Raw genomic sequence first — 9783 nt, 5'->3', positions numbered from 1 at the left:
CTTTACGGCTTAGAATCGGGACTTCAACAACGTTTTGAACGTCATGGAGCATATGAGATGTTCCAGGAGTTGAAGTTAATATTTCAAGCAAATGCCTGAATTGAGAGATATGAATTCTCCATTAAGTTCTATAGCTGCAAGATGGAGGAGAATAGTTCTTTCAGTGAACATACACTCAGAATGTCTGGGTACCACAACCACTTGACTCAACTAGGAGTTAATCTTCTTGATGATAGTGTCATTGACAGAGTTCTTCAATCACTACCACCGAGCTACAAAAGCTTTGTGATGAACTATAATATGCAAGGGATGGATAAGACAATTCCAAGCTCTTCATGATGCTAAAAGCTGCGGAGGTAGAAATCAAGAAGGAGCAGCAAGTGTTGATGGTTAACAAGACCACTAGTTTCAAGAAAAAGGGCAAATGTAAGAAGGGGAACTTCAAGAAAACGGCAGGCAAGTTGCTGCTCAAGTGAAGAAGCCCAAGTCTGGACCTAAGCCTAAGACTGAGTGCTTCTACTTCAAAGGGAATGGTCACTGGAAGCAGAACTGCCCCAAATATTTGGTGGATAAGAAGGATGGCAAAGTGAATGGTATATTTGATATACATGTTATTGATGTTACTAATGCTCGCAGTAGCGCCTGGGTATTTGATACTGGTTCTTTTTCTCATATTTGCAACTCGAAACATGGGCTACGGATTACGCGGAGATTGGCTAAGGACGAGGTGACGATGCGCATGGGAAATGGTTCCAAAGTCGATGTGATCGCGCTCGGCACGCTACCTCTACATCTACCTTCAGGATTAGTATTAGACCTGAATAATTATTATTTGGTGCCAGCGTTAAGCATGAACATTATATTTGGATCTTGTTTGATGCGAGACGGTTATTCATTTAAATCAGAGAATAATGGTTGTTCTATTTATATAAGTAATATCTTTTATGGTCATGCACCCTTGATGAGTGGTCTATTTTTATTGAATCTTGATAGTAGTGATACACATATTCATAGTATTGAAGCCAAAAGATATAAGTTTAATAATGATAGTGCAACTTATGTGTGGCACTAACGTTTAGGCCATATTGGTGTAAAGCGCATGAAGAAACTCCATGCTGATGGGCTTTTGGAATCACTTGATGCTTGCAAACCATGCCTCGTGGGCAAGATGACTAAGACTCCATTCTCCGGAACAATGGAACAAGCAACAGACTTATTGGAAATAATACATACTGATGTATGCGGTCCGATGAGTGTTGATGCTCATGGCAGGTATCGTTATTTTCTGACCTTCACAGATGATTTGAGCAGATATGGGTATGTCTACTTGATCAAACATAAGTCTGAAACATTTGAAAAGTTTAAAGAATTTCAGAGTGAAGTGGAAAATCATCGTAACAAGAAAATTAAGTTTCTATGATCTGATCATGGAGCTGAATATTTGAGTGATGGGTTTGGTCTTCATTTGAAACAATGCGGAATAGTTTCGCGACTCACGCCATCTGGAACACCACAGCGTAACGGTGTGTCCGAACATCGTAACCTCACTTTATTAGATATGGTGCGATCTATGATGTCTCTTATTGATTTAGCGCTATCATTTTGGGGTTATGCTTTAGTGACGGCTGCATTCACGTTAAATAGGGCACCATCGAAATCCGTTGAGACGACACCATATGAACTGTGGTTTGGCAAGAAACCCAAGTTATCATTTCTTAAAGCTTGGGGCTGCGATGCTTATGTGAAAAAGCTTCAACCTGATAAGCTCGAACCCAAATCGGAGAAATGTGTCTTCATAGGATACCCAAAGGAGACTGTTGGGTACACCTTCTATCACAGATCCGAAGGCAAGATATTTGTTGCAAAGAATGGATCCTTTCTAGAGAAGGAGTTTCTCTCGAAAGAAGTGAGTGGGAGGAAAGTAGAACTTGATGAGGTAACTGTACCTTCTCCCTTATTGGAAAGTAGTTCATCACAGAAATCAGTTCCAGTCATTCCTACACCAATTAGTGAGGAAGCTAATGATGATGATCATGAAACTTCTGATCAAGTTACTACCGAACCTCGTAGGTCAACCAGAGTAAGATCCACACCAGAGTGGTATGGTAATCCTATTCTGGAGGTCATGTTACTTGACCATGACGAACCTATGAACTATGAGGAAGCGATGATGAGCCCAGATTCCGCAAAATGGCTTGAGGCCATGAAATATGAGATGGAATCCATGTATGAGAACAAAGTGTGGACTTTGGTTGACTTGCCCGATGATCGGCAAGCCATAGAGAATAAATGGATCTTCAAGAAGAAGACTGACGCTGACGGTAATGTTATTGTCTACAAATCTCGACTTGTTGTGAAAGGTTTTCGACAAGTTCAAGGAGTTGACTACGATGAGACCTTCACACCCATAGCGATGCTTAAGTCCATTCGAATCATGTTAGCAATTGCCGCATTTTATGGTTATGAAATTTGGCAAATGGATGTAAAAACCGCATTCCTTAATGGATATCTTAAAGAAGAGTTGTATATGATGCAACCAGAAGGTTTTGTTGATCCAAAAGGTCCTAACAAAGTGTGCAAGCTCCAGCGATCCATTTATGGACTGGTGCAAGCATCTTGGAGTTGGAATATACGCTTTGATAGTGTGATCAAAGCATATGGTTTTATACAGACTTTTGGAGAAGCCTGTATTTACAAGAAAGTGAGTGGGAGCTCTGTAGCATTTCTGATATTATATGTGGATGACATATTGTTGATCAGAAATTATACTGAATTTCTGAATAGCACAAAAGGATACTTGAATAAGAATTTTTCAATGAAAGACCTCGGTGAAGCTGCTTATATATTGGGCATCAAGATCTATAGATATATATCAAGACGCTTAATTGGACTTTCACAAAGCACATACCTTGATAAAGTTTTGAAGAAGTTCAAAATGGATCAAGCAAAGAAAGGGTTCTTGCCTGTGTTACAAGGTATGAAGTTGAGTCAGACCCAATGCCCGACCACTTCAAAAGATAGAGAGAAAATGAAAGCCATTCCCTATGCCTCAGCCATAGGTTCTATCATGTATGCAATGTTGTGTATCAGACCTGATGTGTGCCTTGCTATTAGTTTAGCAGGGAGGTACCAAAGTAATCCAGGAGTAGATCACCGAACAGTGGTCAAGAACATCCTAAAATACCTGAAAAGATCTAAGGATATGTTTCTCGTATATGGAGGTGACAAAGAGCTTGTCGTAAATGGTTATGTCGATGCAAGCTTTGACACTGATCCGGATGACTCTAAGTCACAAACCATATACGTATTTTTATTGAATGGTGGAGCTGTCAGTTGGTGCAGTTCTAAGCAGAGCGTCGTGGTAGGATCTACGTGTGAAGCAGAATACATAGCTGGGAAGCAACAAATGAAGGAGTCTGGATGAAGGATTTCATATCTGATCTAGGTGTAATACCTAGTGCATCGGGTCCAATGAAAATCTTTTGTGACAATACTGGTGCAATTGTGTTGGCACAGGAATCCAGATTTCACAAGAGAACCAAGCACATCAAAAGACACTTCAATTCCATCCGCGATCAAGTCAAGGAGGGAGACATAGAGATTTGCAAGATACATAGGGACCTGAATGTTGCAGACCCGTTTGAGGGAGTCCTGGATTAGGGGGTCCTCGGACAGCCGGACTATATCCTTCGGCTGGACTATTGGATTATGAAGATACAAGATTGAAGACTTCGTCCCGTGTCCGGGTGGGACTCTCCTTTGCGTGGAAGTCAAGCTTGGCAATTCGGATATGTAGATCTCCTCCCTTGTAACCAACTCTGTGTAACCCTAGCCCCCTCCGGTGTCTATATAAACCGGAGGGTTTAGTCTGTAGGACAAGAACAATCATAATCATAGGCTAGCTTCTAGGGTTTAGCCTCTACGATCTCGTGGTAGATCAACTCTTGTAATGCTCATATCATCAAGATCAATCAAGCAGGAAGTAGGGTATTACCTCCATCGAGAGGGCTCGAACCTGGGTAAACATTGTGTCCCCTGCCTCCAGTGGCGGAGCCACAGCCCAGCGACCCCGGGCACTTGCCCGGGCTCGCTGGTCCTCGAGAGCAAAGATCGAACAAATTAATAAAGGGCTAAACGCTACGTGAGCTTGATTTTACCCCGGGCAAAAAACAATTGGGCCTTTCGTTTCTCACAGGTGTACGTAGCGCATGGCCCAACAACAGTCTGTAGCCCAGCTGCCCTGCCCGAAACAAACTTCTGTATCAATCGCTCAAACTCGCTGACTCTTTTTCTCTTCATTTCTCGCCGGTGGCAAGCGCAGCGGCTGGCACGGCCGGCGGCGAGTGGACATCAGGTGCCCAGGCAGTTTACTCTCATCCCTGAACACCTCCTTCTCATTCGGCTTCTGCTTGCTTTGGTCAAAAACGAAGAATCCTCCGTAAATTAGGGTTAGCCAGCTATTCATCTCTCATCTGTGAATAATTGGTCTGGGCTAGGGAATGAATTTTTTTGCAGAATTAATTGGAAGGCAGCTCACGTCATTGACTATTTTTTCATCTTGAAGAAGAAGGGAGGAGAAAACAGATTAATCTGTGTTGATCACTCGCCAGGGCATGGCCTCAAGAAGTTTGGATCGTCATATGATTTTTCTCCTGGATAAGTATTTATTTTCAGGTCAATTAATTTGTAGTAGAACTAGCATAATCATTTCGCAGCTCATGGTATTCATGTAACATTTTTTTTATGTTTTGGTTCTTTCATACTGATAGAATGCATATTCCTTTATGTGTAGTTTGTGGTCTTTCTGCTGGTAAACAGAAAGAAACATTTCACTATTTTCAGTTTGGTTAACCACAAACTGAATATTTGATAATACATACTTGGTGCAAGTAGTTCCTTACTATGAACTTGTTACTTGTTGTACCTCATTTTCCTTTTTACTTGTGAAACAACTAACTTCAAATTATATATTGGTTGTGTCAACGTCATCTCTTGAGAGAGCTTTTTCAGCAATGAAGATTATCAAGAATAAACTGCGTATTGAGATCAATAATGAATGGTTCATTGACTTGATGATATTTTACACTGAGTGGGCAATGAAGTCTCGGAAAGGGCTTTTGCCTTGCAATTTTCTTTAGCACACTGTTGGTATGTTCCATCTGACCATCCCTATTCTTGCAAGCTTTCTATTTTGAGTATATTCACATCTCACAACTAATTTTTTTAACTACAAATCCATTTTTAATCTTGTAGTGCCTTCTAGGACTTTGGCAACATGGCGAGTTTGGCTCTATACAAGGCTGGATATATGTCTTTATTTTGGCAAAAATCAACAAGCGGGAGATGCTTCATCTCCCATGGTAGCAGAAATTGTACAATGATATCTGGTATGGATAGCTTTACATTTGTTGGCAACATGCCAAGTTTGTCTCTAAGCAAGGCTGGTTATAAATCTTTTCTTGTCAAGTCTCAACTTTATTTGGTCTATGAAATGGATATTGATTTATTAGTTTATTTTAAAATTACATTTTTTGTTACTATTGCATTCATGTTTTCACTTCATTATTAATGTGGTTTTGTGGTTCAGAAGTTTGGTGCTATCTTATATGATGTGTATCCGAATACTCCAATTTTGATATTTCTAGATTATACACTTAGGCTCAACTTGCCCAGGCTCCAGAAAAGTTCTGGCTCCGCCACTGCCTGCCTCCTGTTACCATCCGCCTTAGACGCACATTTCGGGACCCCCTACCCGAGATCCGCCGGTTTTGACACCGACATTGGTGCTTTCATTGAAAGTTCCAATCTGCCGCCACGATAAGGCTTGATGGCTCATCTTGTTGTCAAGGACAACATTACCTCGGGGGGAGCCCTGGCTGTAGGCCAAACTCTCTGACTAGGCGGCTTCGTCATGACCGCCCGTTCGGCCGTCGCGCCGACGATGACTTCTCGGGTCATCAAAAACAGCCTCCACGTCGGCTCGGGATTCGCCGAGCAGATGGATCCAATAGAGATCTCTTCCCTGAACGAGCTCTTGGATCACATCACCGCCTTGGGAGTCGCGACGGACTATGATCGGATCGGGCTTAAACCCGACCAAAGGGAGATTAACTCTCCGCCGGTCACCCATCAGATAGCGGTGGTGGAGGAGCAATGTAGCAATTCTTCCTCTATTTTAAGGACAAACTATGTCCGGATTCCCGAGCTCTCCAAGCCGGATACCCGTCCACGGGAGGACATGGCCCAAGCTTCAAACCTAGAATCAGATAGTGGGCCAGAACTATTGGGCAACATCTAGGAGTCCGAACTGCCAATCTCGGAAACTCCTCCGCCCCTGGGTCTCGGATCGGGTCAGGGTTTGGACCTAAATCTACCCACCCACCCAGACTCAAGTGATCTTTCCCACATTAGACAAGAGCCCCAACAGACAGTACATCACTATTGGGCCAGATTCCTCCTTGTAATGAGCAAGGTCAAGGACTGTCACGAGGAAGACACAATTTCATTCTTTTGCAAAAATTGCATGGACAAGGGAATCCTCAACGCCATAAGTCGTCGTGACATAGCACACTTTGCTGACTTAGCGGCCATAGTACAGAAGTACTGTGCCATGGAAAGCGCCTGGAAAACCCAAATAAAATTCTGGGACCCTCCGGCTCTCACTAAACCCTCCGTCTGAACTAAAAGGGTGTACTCTCGTAAGTCACCCGATCCAATTACAAAGAAACAAAAGCCCACTACAGGGCGTAAAACTATATTGGAGGGATGGCTCAATGGGCCATGCAAAATTCACAGTACAGCGGATACCATGCCAACACACAGCCTTAGAGCATGTTGGATACTCCGGTAGGTGGCCAAGAGCGGCGAGGATATCCTCATCAACAATACAACAGAGCACCATCCCGTGGAAAATAACAATACAGTATTGACAGTCTTCGAGACCTTCACCTCAAATAATAGGCGCAAGCGAACACTCCGCAGCCTTGCCGAAGTCTGCCATGTTGCAGCAATAAATCCATGGAACGACACGGCCATAACCTTCAATGCCAGTGACGAACCTCAATTCCGAACAGCCCGAGCACCAGCCTCTTTGGTCGTTAGTCCAATTGTGGACGGCTTCCAGCTTACTAAAGTGCTCATGGACGGTGGCAGCGGATTAAACCTCATCTACGAGGAAACACTCAGCAAAATGGAAATAGATAAGAGCCGCATTGAGCAAAGCAGCACGACCTTCAGAGGAGTCATCCCTAGTCGGGAGGCGCGATGTGCAGGAAAAATCACACTAGATGTGGTATTCGGCACACCGGAGAATTACAGGTCCAAGAAATCACATTCCAAGTGGCCCCGTTCAGTAGCGGATACCACGCCCTTTTAGGGCGGGAGGCATTCACGATCTTCCAAGCTATACCCCATTACGGGTACATGAAGCTCAAAATGCCCGGGCCCAATGGAATCATCACTCTGGCTAGTGATCCGGACATAGCACTCCGCGCGGAAAATAAAACCGCCGCACTAGCCCTCGAGGCGTTATCTGAAGCCCTTGCGGCCGAAGAACTAACTGCGCTGCGCTCCACAGTGGACAGGGACGACGTGATACTCGACAAAAGACCCAAGTCCACCTCTTTTAAACCAGCGGACGAAATAGTCAAATTCCAGGTCCACCCAACGGACCCTACAAAAACAGCATCCATCGGGGCACAGCTAAACCCCACAATAGACGCCGCACTACGGGAGTTCTTGCGTGAGAATTGGGACATATTCGCCTGGCATCCTTCAGACATGCCAGGAATCCCACGCAGGCTAGCCGAGCATAGCCTTAACATTCTAAAGGGGTTCAAGTTGATCAAGCAGACTCTTCAGTGTTTCTCTGAGCCTAAGCGACAAGCCATGGGAGAAGAGCTAGCCAAGTTACTCGAGGTCGGATTCATTAGAGAAATAAAACATCCGGACTGGCTACCAAACCTGATGATGGTACCAAAGAAGGAAAAATCATGGCGCCTATGTGTCGATTTCAAGGACCATAACAAGGCTTGCCCCAAGGATCCCTTCCCCCTCCCACGCATCGATCAAATTATCGACGCTACCACAGGACACGACTCATTGTGCTTCCTCGACGCATACTCCAGATACCATCAAATTAAGATGGCGGAGCCCGATCAAGCCGCAACGGCATTCATCACTCCATACGGCCCCTTCTGTTTTAACACCATGCCTTTCGGGCTCAAAAACGCCGGTGCAACCTATCAACGCATGATTCAGACATGCCTGGAAACACAAATCGGCAAAACAGTGGAGGCATACGTAGACGATGTGGTCATCAAAACAAGACACGTCAAATCCTTAATAGACGGCTTGAGGCTCACGTTCGACAACCTCCGAACATATGACATCAAGATCAATTCGGAAAAATGTGTTTTTGGCATGCCCGCCGGAAAGCTCTTGGGCTTCATCGTCCCCAATAGAGGAATTGAAGCAAATCCGGCTAAAATCCGAGCTTTGTCACAGTTGGCTGTCCCAACAGACCTCAAGCAAATCCAGAAGTTAACTAGATGCGTGGCTGCCTTAAGCCGCTTTATCTCCCGATTAGGAGAAAAGGCACTACCTCTTTATCACCTTCTTCGATGCACCGAACACTTCGAGTGGACGGATGCGGCCACGGCCGGATTGGAAGAAATAAAAGCCGCATTGGCCACCAACCCAATCTTGGCCGCGCCAAATGTCGGCGAACCAATGCTGTTATATATAGCGGCAACACACCAAGTTGTAAGCGCAATGCTCGTCGTCGAACGAGAGACGGACGGACATAAGTTCCCACTTCAAAAGCCGGTATACTACGTATCCACCGCCCTCACTCCATGCAAATCACGGTACCCACATTATCAAAAGATAGCATACGCGGTCTTCATGGCATCCCGGAAACTATGACACTACTTTCAAGAGTGTTCAATTACAGTGGCCTCCAAAGTACCACTCAACGACATAATAAATAACCGTGATGCCATGGACCGGATTGCTAAATGGGATATCGAGCTCCTCCAATTCGACATAACATATAAACCACGGTGAGCCATTAAGTTGCAAGTACTGGCAGATTTTGTCGCCGAATGGACGGAAGTTGAACTCCCTAAAGAGTACGGCGCGTACTCCAATTGGATCATGCACTTTGACGGCTCTAAGATGCTGGCTGGTCTGGGGGCGGGCATCGTCCTAACATCCCCCACCGGAGATTCAGTCCAATACATACTCCAAATATTATACACAGACTCCAACAATGCAGCAGAATATGAGGCCCTGTTGCATGGTCTCCGGATGGCAGTCTCCATGGGCATTCAATGCCTAGAGGTGCGAGGGGATTCGAACCTCGCAATATCTCAAATAATGGGGACTTTAACGCCAAGGACCCAAAAATGGTGGCTTACCGCAACGCCGTCCTCAAAATGTCAGCTCGGTTCGAGGGCCTCGAATTCCACCATGTGGTCCGAGAAAACAATCAAGCGGCGGATATCCTCGTCCGCATCGGCGCTAAGCGCGACCTTGTCCCACCTAATATCTTCTTGGAAAGGCTATTTAAGCCATCCATGGTGTGGGAAGGGGAGACCGGCAAAAACAGTCCGGATCCGGCCACAACACCGGATCCCGAACACTCTGACGTAATCGGAGGCTCTACCACCGAAATAACATCTTCGGCCCACGTGATTATGGTTGTCATCGCCCCATGGATAGAACCCTTCTTGGCTTACCTAACTAGGCAAGAACTCCCTGATGACCCAAAGGAGGCACGTT

Source organism: Triticum dicoccoides, chromosome 5A, assembly GCF_002162155.2.
Source record: "Triticum dicoccoides isolate Atlit2015 ecotype Zavitan chromosome 5A, WEW_v2.0, whole genome shotgun sequence".
In the NCBI taxonomy this organism is placed as follows: Eukaryota; Viridiplantae; Streptophyta; class Magnoliopsida; order Poales; family Poaceae; genus Triticum; species Triticum dicoccoides.
This window is presented reverse-complemented; position numbering follows the sequence as displayed.